Source organism: Coregonus lavaretus (genome assembly GCF_964263955.1).
Source record: "Coregonus lavaretus genome assembly, chromosome: 26".
NCBI lineage: Eukaryota > Metazoa > Chordata > Actinopteri > Salmoniformes > Salmonidae > Coregonus > Coregonus lavaretus.
In genome coordinates, this window is record NC_140013.1 from 19,798,163 (window position 1) to 19,811,471 (window position 13,309).

Below are 13,309 nucleotides of genomic sequence, written 5' to 3' on the forward strand. Positions count from 1 at the left end.
GCTGAAAGACATGCTTCCTCAATGCACTGAATAAATCAGCATTCCCTAACATTCAATTTTATTAGATTCTGATGAGAATTCTCATCACAACGACGGACTGGGTTTCGACCCATACATGGACTACGACACTGCCACCCTCCCCTCCGGTGTATCCTGGCCTGACCTGAGGCTTCCTAGCTGGGCATTGTTAAGCAGACGGCTGCTTTGATCGAGGGGCCACCACAAAGTCACGTCAATTCAGGTCATCCTGGCCTAAACCCAGAGTGGGTGAGCTGCAAACCATCTGCTAAAAGTCTTTGGAGCCAAGCTGAGGCCTTTAGATCCCTAAGTTGGCTTTCCTACCTGGACTTACCTGGGTTTACCTGGGTTTAGGGCACTTAGTGTGTGGCAGGGCTTGGCAGGGTACAGGGGCTAAGAGGATACCTGGAAAAGCCACCTGATCCTGTCACACCTGTCCTGAAAACACCTGCAACCCAATTGTGACACCACAGGGGAGTTTCAAGTTTTAATGTCACGTGCAGTGAAATGCCTTTCTTGTGAATGTTTTTGTCATCAATCCTAGAAGAGACCTCTTGTTATTTGGCATCAGGTTAGTTGTTCCTACCTGGAAATATTTGTTGATTCTGCTGAACTTGAATAACAGCAGCCGTAATTCCATGAGTAGCAAACCTAGGTTGCACATGTGACTTGAGCTACCTGGTAATGCTCACAAGTGGACGTGGCAGATGAGTCACTTATCCCATCTGCTTACGCTTTATTTTTATTTGTCTTAATTGGCATTATGGGCTTTGTCTGACTTAAGCATGCAAAATGACAAACAAGGTTGCCGTGTGCTTCTCTCAGGGTTTTCCTTTAGGCACGTAATCACCTTGAGGAGGCTTGTTTCTCCTTTAGCTAACCTGCCAATCACCGGCAGGCCTGGCGATCCCTGATAAGCCGTATTTGTCAAACTAAACACTTGATCTGGAGCGGCGCTTCGGGATGAAGCTGAAGCTCTAAGGAGCCAGCCCAGAGGGTTCAGGCAGAGACTTTAAAGAGGACAAACCTTTTAGCTGGAGATTTGCGGACGCATTTCTGGAGCTAATCCCCAGATCTCCCCCTGCCTCCGGAGATGCTCTGTGAGGCCTGGACCACTTGGCCTGGTCTGGGCTTAGTGCAGCTAAAGTGGCTGCAGGGGGCAACTGTCTGGCTGCCTCCCAAATGGCACCTTGTTCCCTATATAGTGCACTACGTTTTACAAGGGCCCTGGTCAAAAATAGTGCACTATATAGGGAATTATGGTGCCATTTAGAGTCTTGCAGACAAACTGTAGCCCACGGGTGCTGAGCTGAGTGAGGGGAATCAGTTGAGACTCTTTCTTGGCAATGTTTTTGTTTGCACTTAACACATTCAATGATTTTCATGTGATTTATATACACTGAGTATACAAAACATAAAGAACACCTGCTCGATCCATGACATAGACTGACCAGGTGAATCCAGGTGAATGCTATGCTCCCTTATTGATGTCACTTGTTAAATCCTCTTCAGTCAGTATAGATGAAGGGGAGGAGACAGGTTAAAGAAGGATTTTTAAGCCTTGAGACCATTGAGACATGGATTGTGTATGTGTGCCATTCAGAGGGTGAATGGGCAAGACAAAAGATTGAAGTGCCTTTGAACGGGGAATGGTAGTAGGTGCCAGGCGCACCGGTTTGTGTCAAGAACTGCAGCACAGCTGGGTTTTTCAGGCTCAACAGTTTCCCGTGTGTATCAAGAATGGTCCACCACCCAAAGGACATCCAGCCAACTTGACACAACAGTGGGAAGCATTGGAGTCAATATGGGCCAGCATCCCTGTGGAACGCTTTCAACACCTTGTAGAGTCCATGCCCCGACGAATTGGAATATGAGTTTGGAATAATACTGTTGATGATGATAATGCCATTTTAGTGTAAGAGCTGTTTGAAAAGACCGTCAGAAATGTCAGCCTGTTTTGTTCGGATGGAGTTTTGGCCTGACTGGTGTGAACACCAGGCGGTAAATTAGTTAATAGACCAATAAGAAAGAGAGTTCCAAACCTCTCTGCCAATAACAGCTAGTTTTCAGACAGTCCTAGCAAAAGTATTGCTTGAGAAATTGCTCTTTGCTAAGAAGCAAATGTTGTTTCTTTTTGACCATTTCAATTGAAAACAATTACAGTAAGGTACTTAATTGTTACCCAGAAATGATTTGATATTGAGATAAAAAACGGCTGCATTGGACCTTTAAACAAGTGCACAATCAGATATTTACTGTATCTGATGCTACGTTAACTTGAACCAGCAGTCCGCTTACTTTAGGTTGCGGCAAATGTTCTCATAACACAAAAACTGTCGTCGTAGTGATTTTGTGTTTTGGAAACTATCTCTTGTAATGTACCCACACTGTTCCCACAACCTAATTACATGTTCTTGGAACCTTTAAATAACTCAAAAAGGCTGTTATGTCAAAATTCTTGCAACATCAAAGGACTGTTTTGTCCACCCTGATACATACATCTGAATGTCAGCACAACTGGACATGTTTTGTGTTTTGGGAACATATATTTTGTCATGTCCCCACAATGTTACCACAACCTAATGAAACATACTGGGAAGCTTTAAAGAACATACTTTTTTTGCATCCGCACAACTGGACAGTTTTTGTGTTTTGGCAACATATAATTTGTGATGCCCCCACAATCAGACAGTTCCCACAACCTAATGAAACATTATGGGAACCTTTAAAGAACAGATTAAGTGTGTTCTTGGAACATTCTTGTAAAATCAGTTGAATGTTTTTTGCACCCTAAAACAAACATTGTAGAATAATCAGCACAACTGGACATGTTTTGTGTTTTGGGAACATATATTTTGTCATGTCCCCACAATGTTACCACAACCTAATGAAACATACTGGGAAGCTTTAAAGAACATACTTTTTTTGCATCCGCACAACTGGACAGTTTTTGTGTTTTGGCAACATATAATTTGTGATGCCCCCACAACCAGACAGTTCCCACAACCTAATGAAACATTATGGGAACCTTTAAAGAACAGATTAAGTGTGTTCTTGGAACATTCTTGTAAAATCAGTTGGATGTTTTTTGCACCCTAAAACAAACATTGTAGAATAATCAGCACAACTGGACAGTTTTGTGTTTTGGGAACATATCTTTTGTGATGTCCCCATAATGTTCTCACCAGACTGTTCCCACAACCTAAGGAAACATTTTGGGAACCTTTAGAGAACAGATTAAATGTCTTATAGGAGCGTTCTTGCAACATCAGGCGAATGTTTTATACAAACATTTTATAATCAACAACGACGAATGGACAGTTTTTGTGTTATGAAAACATTTGCCGCAACCTAACGAATGTTCTGTTAACTTTCACAGTACCAATTTTGGTTTGCTGGGAAAACATTACAGGTACATTGTGTTATTACATTACCTGTAAACCTAATGAGAACTTTTGGGGAATGTTCTGTGGTGGTTGTTACAGATGTTGTGCACAACATTTTAGTGAATGTTAGAACATTCCAAGGATATTTCATTTAAAAAAAAAAATATATATATATATATATATATATGTTTTGTTCTGAATGTTTTGGGGTTGTTATCATCCTGATGTTAGATAAAAACCCTAACTAGTACGGAATGGGAATCTTAGCTAATGTTCTGGGAATGTTCACAGTTTTCTGGGTAGTCAGCTGCTCTCTGGCATCGTCTATTATTGCCCAGTCTTTATCAACAGTTTTAGTCTTTTTAAAGAGCAAAGCATGTTTCCCACCTTGGAGAATGTCAGGGAATGGAAACTACTGTGATCGTTCAGTTACACCCCCTGGCCAGTAGAGGGGATAGGCACTCCAAGTGGAGCTGTCCAGGCTGCTCGGCTCATTGTCTCACTGCGCAAGGTTGTCATTGTGTTCTTCCTCCCCATATCCAACAGCCCATCTGTGTGTGTGCTCTGATGTCATGCCTCATCACAACACAGCAGCAGGAGAGGAGTTCGCAATTTTGAACCAAACCAGCCTTATTTTCCCTCCAGTGTGCCTCTCTGTCAGCTGGTGCCAGTTCATTTGTCTCTGAATTAGATAAACAGAAACCTGGCAGTATTTGAGATGGATCTGTCTCCCTGCTCACGGGTCAGCATCAACAGAGACCCACAGGGCAACCAGAGAAGTATAATCCCTTTAAAGGGGTGGTGTTGGTGGCTGTATTGTTCCACAGGCTGTATCCCTAAGGGCACCCTATTCCCTATATAGTGCACTACTTTTGACCAGAGCCCTATCGGCTCTTTGTGCCATTTGTGACTCAGCCACAGACTACTAGGGAGTCTGTCGGGAGGAATTTCCTCATTGGCTCCCAGTGGCTTACACACACAGCGGAGCACATAATGGCAATCTTGTCACCAAGCTGCAGTGAACCTGAAGAGGGGAAAGGTGGAGGCGAAGGAGTGGGGAAGGAGGCGGGAGGATGGTTGGAGTCATGGTGCTTGCCTTGGCCGGCCAGACATCAAATAGGCTCCGGCTAGAGGTGGTAATGGGCTTAGCTGGTGGGGGCTGGTCGACAGTAGGGGTATGGGGGGTGATGCGGGTGGCTAGTTGTAGGGTGTGGATAGTGGAGAGGCAGGGTGGGGTAAGGGGGCTAGCCCTGCCCTTACCAGACCTCCGTCATCAGTGACGAGAGTAACCCCAGTGTTTATATGCTTGTCTTGCGTGGCTTAGAACACAAATAGGTTTTGTGTGTCACTGTGAAATTACAGTTTTTTTCCAACTGCTTACACACGTAGTGTGTGTAAGCAGTTGGAAAAAACTGTAAAGCAAAAGTTAATGGTATACATTGAATATATGGCACATAGTTTGCTTATCCCAGGGGAGAACGACTGCCCCCTCTCATTGAAGCCACGGAAGTTCAAGGCCGACCGCAGTACTGCATGCATTGTTAGCAGAGAACAGGATCCCCCATTGGGCATCTCCTGAGTGGCGCAGTGGTCTAAGGCACTGCATCGCAGTGCAAACTGTGCCACTAGAGATCCTGGTTCGAATCCAGGCTCTGTCGCAGCCGGCCGCGACCGGGAGACCCATATGGCGGCGCACAATTGGCCCAGTGTCGTCCAGGGTAGGGGAGGGAATGGCCGGCAGGGATGTAGCTCAGTTGATAGAGCATGGCGTTTGCAACGCCAGGGTTGTGGGTTCGATTCCCACGGGGGGCCAGTATAAATTTTTTTTTAAAAAAATGTGTTCACTAACTGTAAGTCGCTCTGGATAAGAGCGTCTGCTAAATGACTAAAATGTAAATGTAATTATAGTGAATGGAAAAATTTAAATCTTCATGGTCAATCTTCGTGTAAATTAAAACAAATGTTTAGAATACAATCATGTTACCAATAATTGCTTCTAATACACCAGATGTATGTCCTAGAACCGATTATTAAAAAATCGCACACAGAAGAAGTTATAAGGATAATTTAGTTGCTAATGGCAGCCTGCAGTACCCCGGTCGGCCTTCAATTTGAGTTACTCAGAGGGGGCAGCACTGAGCTAGCCTGCAACATCACTTCCTGGAGTAGCTCAAACTGCTACTTCTCCATGAGCAGGACCGGATTAGGAAATCATGTTTCCATTGGTTCTACAGACAGATTAGTCTTCTCTTTTCAGCAGTAGGCATTTGCTTTCCAAACTGTACGTTTTTCCTGCGATTGTATTTTGAAATCTGCAAAAGGCAAACTGTGGGCTGCAACCAACCATAGAAATATAATCCATAGATGGCAGTTCCCATTAAAGCTAGGACTGGCATCCATTGCTAGAGTACCCATGAGTTTAACAATCAAATTGCCAGGGTAAGAGGTTTCAAAACCCTATGTCTATGGACACAATGCAACAAGCTGTAGCCTATATTTGGCATGCTGCCCAAACTGTGGCCTTCCCGACTGTAGGCATATCGGTAACTGCCAAAATAAATGAAACACTTGAGTAAACAAAGGGATACAAAGTATATGTTATGGTGTGGGGTGCATTTTCCTGGCATGGTTTAGGTCTACTTGTAGAATGTATGCCAAGGCACATTGAAGCTGTTCTGGCAGCTCGTGGTGGCGCAATGCCCTTTTAAGACACTTTATATTTCCTTAATTTTGGCAGATTTTTTTATAAACTATTGATCTTCTGTGGCTAAATTATGCTCTCTGGTGTATTTTGAACATTGAGAGCGGGCTCCTGTGGTTGGATAAAAAATTATAATAATAAATGTATTATAATACATTTGGGCACGCTATGGGCTTGGGTCCCTGACTCACACAATTGACAAGTCTCATTTATTTATTATGCAGTTTATAAAAATAAAAAAATATGAATCAGTTACCCAATCAAGGCAGCCCCCCCCAGTTACCCAGGTGGGCCCCCTACCTCCTCTCCTCCCCCCATCTAATGTTTTACTAATGGTTTTCTTTAAGACTGTGGTCTCAGCTCTCTTCAGGTCATTGACCAGGTCCTGCCGTGTAGTTCTGGGCTGATCTCTCACCTTCCTCATGATCATTGATGCCCCACGAGGTGAGATCTTGCATGGAGCCCCAGACCGAAGGTGATTGACCGTCATCTTGAACTTCTTCCATTTTCTAATAATTGCGCCAACAGTTGTTGCCTTCTCACCAAGCTGCTTGCCTATTGTCCTGTAGCCCATCCCAGCCTTGTGCAGGTCTACAATTTTATCCCTGATGTCCTTACACAGCTCTCTGGTCTTGGCGATTGTGGAGAGGTTGGAGTCTGTTTGATTGAGTGTGTGGACAGGTGTCTTTTATACAGGTAACGAGTTCAAACAGGTGCAGTTAATACAGGTAATGAGTGGAGAACAGGAGGGCTTCTTAAAGAAAAAACGAACAGGTCTGTGAGAGCCGGAATTCTTACTGGTTGGTAGGTGATCAAATACTTATGTCATGCAATAAAATGCAAATTAATTACTTAAAAATCATACAATGTGATTTTCTGGATTTTCTAGATTCCGTCTCTCACAGTTGAAGTGTACCTATGATAAAAATTACAGACCTCTACATGCTTTGTAACTAGGAAAACCTGCAAAATCGGCAGTGTATCAAATACTTGTTCTCCCCACTGTATGTGACAGTCCTAAGGCCCTCAAGTTGAGCCTACTTGTGTATGTTTTTTTATGGGAATTATTATTGTTTTGTGTGGTGATTGGGGAAAAATCAATACAGTTACATATCACAATATTATTTTGGGACGATATTATATTGATATTTGACTCCAAGTATTGCTTTGTAAAACATTTTACAATGTTTTATATTTTTTGCAACTGTAGGTAGCGTTAGCTAGCGCTAGTCGGCTGTACCTGACCCAAAAGCTTGTTCTCCATCTTCTTTTTAAATAGTGAGCCAACAGGTTTTCAGCACTTTTATTTCCCTGACTCTCCAAAACCTCGTTCTCATGCTCTGTCTTGTCTCTCTGCAGCAGACATACAGTGAGGGAAAAAAGTATTTGATCCCCTGCTGATTTTGTACGTTTGCCCACTGACAAAGAAATTATCAGTCTATAATTTGAATGGTAGGTTTATTTGAACAGTGAGAGACAGAATAACAACAAAAAAATCCAGAAAAACGCATTTCAAAAATGTTATAAATTGATTTTCATTTTAATGAGGGAAATAAGTATTTGACCCCCTCTCAATCAGAAAGATTTCTGGCTCCCAGGTGTCTTTTATACAGGTAACGAGCTGAGATTAGAGCACACTCTTAAAGGGAGTGCTCCTAATCTCAGTTTGTTACCTGTTTAAAAGACACCTGTCCACAGAAGCAATCAATCAATCAGATTCCAAACTCTCCACCATGGCCAAGACCAAAGAGCTCTCCAAGGATGTCAGGGACAAGATTGTAGACCTACACAAGGCTGGAATGGGCTACAAGACCGTCGCCAAGCAGCTTGGTGAGAAGGTGACAACAGTTGGTGCGATTATTCGCAAATGGAAGAAACACAAAAGAACTGTCAATCTCCCTCGGCCTGGGGCTCCATGCAAGATCTCACCTCGTGGAGTTGCAATGATCATGAGAACGGTGAGGAATCATCCCAGAACTACACGGGAGGATCTTGTCAATGATCTCATGGCAGCTGGGACCATAGTCACCAAGAAAACAATTGGTAACACACTACACCGTGAAGGACTGAAATCCTGCAGCGCCCGCAAGGTCCCCCTGCTCAAGAAAGCACATATACAGGGCCGTCTGAAGTTTGCCAATGAACATCTGAATGATTCAGAGGAGAACTGGGTGAAAGTGTTGTGGTCAGATGCGACCAAAATGGAGCTCTTTGGCATCAACTCAACTCGCCTTGTTTGGAGGAGGAGGAATGCTGCCTATGACCCCAAGAACATTATGCTTTGGGGTGTGGAAACATTATGCTTTGGGGGTGTTTTTCTGCTAAGGGGACAGGACAACTTCATCGCATCAAAGGGACGATGGACGGGGCCATGTACCGTCAAATCTTGGGTGAGAACCTCCTTCCCTCAGCCAGGGCATTGAAAATGGGTCGTGGATGGGTATTCCAGCATGACAATGACCCAAAACACACGGCTAAGGCAACAAAGGAGTGGCCCAAGAAAAAGCACATTAAGGTCCTGGTGTAGCCTAGCCAGTCTCCAGACCTTAATCCCATAGAAAATCTGTAGAGGGAGCTGAAGGTTCGAGTTGCCAAACGTCAGCCTCGAAACCTTAATGACTTGGAGAAGATCTGCAAAGAGGAGTGGAACAAAATCCCTCCTGAGATGTGTGCAAACCTGGTGGCCAACTACAAGAAACGTCTGACCTCTGTGATTGCCAACAAGGGTTTTGCCACCAAGTACTAAGTCATGTTTTGCAGAGGGGTCAAATACTATAGTATAGTAATAATTTTGTATTGTGAGGTCCCTGGCAATTCCCACCCCTAGTTTTGTGTGTGTGTGGTATGTGTGTGGTATGTGTGAGTGTGTGGTATGTGTGTGTGTGTGCGCACGTGTGTGAGTGAGAGAGAACTATATACTCGGACACTGTCATTGGACATGTTTGGTGTGTTCACTGTGCCCAATGCTCAGGGACACTGTTGTTTTCGTGGCTGGAGCAGAGGAAGAGGGGAGGACGGAGGAGAGGGTCGGGAGACAATAAGAGAGGTGCTAATTGGCTAAGGAGAATCAGCCTTGGCAGCAATTGGAGGAGGGAGGAGGAGAATAGTGGTGGACACGCAAACCTCTGAAAATGAATGTCTCACCCACACAGTGTATACTCGTGCACCATCACACACATATTCCAACACACACACAATAAATTCACTTCGATAAACACTCACTGGCTTTAATCAGAGCTATGCAGAGAAAGATGAGGTAATTTTCAGACCATGCATCTGCATCATCAAAGCAGTTCAGAGCCTCCCTCCACCACAACAGCCCATAATGAGATTCTGTTCTGTTCTGTTTGCTCCCTCCAATAACATGTGCATATTTCGCTGAGGTAACTAAGGATTTGGATGGCAACCCGCTTCTACCACGTTATAAGTGCTATGCTCCGATTGGTTTCAGGGCCAATTAGACTGAGCCGTAATGCTAGAGCAGAGGGTTTCGATCTTAAGAGTTCTTAAAAGTTCTAGAGCTTGTTTGTTCTGTGTTCCACTGCCATCACCATCATTCTACTCACGTTGCACAGCGACGACGCCGCGATCTCAACGAGGCTCGTAGAACTCTAACTTCATCTGGATAAAACACTTAATCCACCCCCCCATTTCCTCCCTAACGGCCTAATCCAGGGAGCTCTCACCAGATGTAGACCCTACCTTTGATCAAGGGACACCGCCACAGTTAAGTGTCCCACTACCAGAGTTGAACCTGCCGCAGCCCCCCCATAAGCAGACACACACACACATACATACACTCCCAAGACACTTACACACACCCTTCAGAAGGAAGAATTCCCAGGGTTCTCTCTGCTCCCTCTGCTGCACTTCCTGTGGCCGCTGGTGGGGAAACATCTCCCAGAAACCTTTGCATACCATGCAGCAGCCTGGCATGGCGTATTAGGTTAACCTCAAGATGGGTAGCTAGATGAGCTAGAGGAGGATGTTGGATGAAGCCCCAACACAGCCCCTCTACTGGCCTCCTACATCTTCTACCCACCACCCACCTATTACCCTTATAACCTACCTGATGGTCAGGGCAGGGGTATCTCTGTCTCACCCGAACACCAGCTCCAGCGGCAGGGTTTGAGGGAAACACGCCAAACCATGCTGCACACACACACACACTCCTCCCACCCTTCTCTCCTCCCTCCCTCCCCTCCTCTCCCACAGCGGATCTCTCCGCATGTGGATCAAATCAGAATCATCCACTAATTGACTATTTACAGGGCTCCAGAAAGGCCGTAATGGACTTGATAATAAATCCCCCCTCCACTATTTAAAGCGTGTTTTCAGAGTGCCTGGGCTGGGCTGAAGGAGAGAAGGAGTCAGAGAGGGCCCAGGTTTTTTACAAGGCAGCCCAGTTAAGCCCATCGGAGTGGGTCAGAGTCGTCAGAGTGGGTACCGCCCAGCCCAGGTCTGCGTTCCAAATAGCACCCTATTCCCTATGAAGTGCCCTACTTTTGACCAGGGCCCATAGGGCTCTGGTCAAAATTAGGGCACTATATAGGGAATTTGTGCCATTTGGGATGCACACCCAGGCGGCTCTTAGATGGGATTAAGGGACGACAGCGGTAAGGGAAAGAAAGGGCAGCGTGGAACGGAGAGAGGCACCGGCACAGCCAGATCTCAGCACCAATGAGTTCCAGATGGAACCCTAGGCCCCCAGTCAGGTTCTCACAGATAGGGTGCATCCCAAATGGCTTTTGACTTTTGAAAGGTAGTGCACTATAAAGGGAATAGGGTTCCATGTGGGACGCAGGCATAGATACACTGCCATACCTCCGCAGCTCTAGAGAGGGGATACTACTCTGCAAGGGGCTTAAACTTGGCTTCTTTATAACAGAGACTGCTTTTTATGTGGAAAGTTATCATAAATTTACGTCTGCTGCTATGTCTGTCTTTTTATGCTCTATTCAAGCTAGCTACAGCCGAAAAAAGGTAATCATAAATTGAAGGATGAGAATTAACTTTAGTTTTTTTCCCAGTAGGTTCTTAAGAGTGTCTTTTGGGTGTCTCCTGTTTTACAGGCAGGTTGTTCAAACCACATGAAGCTTTTATTTCTCTGTCCTCACCTCTCACACAGCACTGTTTCTGTTAGCCATCGTTGGCCTCTCAGCCATTGTAGGATAATCAAATCAATAGAGATTATTTTGTAGTCAAATGACTCTTGACTGAGTCTGAATTACTTCCTTTTCAGATTATAAAATGGTCCAATATTCCCTCTTTTTCTCTGTTGTTGTGTTTCCTTTCTGCTCTTAGATCTGGTTGGCCCCAGCTGCAGTCCGATTCTGCTCTCTCCTCCAGATCTACAGCCCTGCCCAGTAGAACCACCTGGATTCAGTTGGACATCCTCCATAGAAACATGGAGGCCAGTCTAACTCTTCAGCCTCACAACCACCATATCCACCACATATACACAGCCATTCTAACCATACTTCCTCCCGGTGTGCACATGTGAGAATAACACATTTGTGTATATTACAATACACATGGTTTATTACTAATGATATCCTGTATCTCATTATTGTCATACTTGTGAATTGTATGATGCTCTATGTCATAAATATGTATCTTAATGAGTTAGACCAGATATTTTATTTTGTATATAAGTGTAAAGATTTATTATGGTCAAATGATGATTTGTACCCACAATAGTTAGGTTCTCTTGTGTAGACACACTGTAAGGCACCACATCCAATAATTTCTACATTCATTTCAGAGAGGAAATTATCTATATTTCTTGTATCTGTGGTGTATGTATTGTGGGGTATTTGTCACACCAGTAAAGGTGTATACATAACCTAAGTTGCCCATACAGTATATGGGAAAATACATGCATTGCCACTGTCATTTTAAGTACAAATGTAATTAATGTTCAAGATACTAACAGGATCTCTGTTGAAAATATCAGCACCTCTCTTATCAGGCAAAGAAAGATCTAGTTGCCATTATCAGTCATGTCGAATCGCCATTATCAGTGCACCAAGTTCTCACCCACCGTTTGACATGGTAGACATTTCATCCTGTCTGAAGACCCTAGAACTCTGGCCATTGATTTGTTGGAGTGGGAAGAGAATGAGGGAGAGAGAGGATGAGGGCGAGAGAGAGAGAGAGAGAAGAACGAGAAAGAGAAAGGAGAGAGAGAGAGAGAGAGAGAATATTAGCTGTGAGAAAGGAGGTGCTGACAAGAGCCAGGCCAGAACCATCACCATAACTCAGGACCCTAATGATTGCTGTGTGTTAGAGAAAGCAGAGGGCTACAGGACTGGTATGTATGTATGCCCTGAGAGATCTGACCTCCTTTACCTCTACCATTCATCTACATACTGTACTGTACAGCCACGCTGCCCTGACACACACACATACACACACACTGACATATGACATACACACAAATTATTTCATTTGATAGATAACTAACCCAGTCAATGTTCATGGTATGATGCCATTTAGGTGGGTGTAGTTGTTGTTTATGTTTAATAATGTCTTTGATAGCTTGATTGGTTTTTAATAATAATAATTTGGTGGGTGCTTATATTTGTCCTATTTCACACATGTACAAGTGTGTATTAATATGCATATGTGAATTGGAAATGTGTTTTTTGCATATCCAACCTCTCCCTGAGACACCCTCTGAGAGTGGGTTCATGGCCAGGGTCTGCCGTTATAATTAGCGACCCTGGAGCCTTGCTCAAGGGAAATAGAAATAGAATGTGAGCTTATGTGTCTTAGATCACCAATGACAGGTAAGTGCTAGTGGAGGATAGACAGAAATTAATTTCAGACTGAATCCATTCCCATTATTATTACCAGTATAAAACATCCGCAAAGCTACTCTGTTGAGCTTTTCACCTTTTTGGAGTAAACATAACGCTAAGCAACAATGGGAGGCATACAAATATTTATTTCATCAGATGTGCAAAATAAAATATTCAAAGAAGTTATATTGAATAACAAACAAAATGAAGGGATAACGTGGGTCTGCTAGGTAATAGACCCACCATATTGTTCTATTATTACCCATTCCTACTTGTCAAGGTCAGACAGGCCTTGCCGAATGTTACACAGTCGTCCCTGCTTCAGTTCAGCTCAGCTTGACTTCACAATGTGGCTCCTCGCCCGCCCCGCTCGGGCTGTTTTACATTTGCAGTCTTGTAAG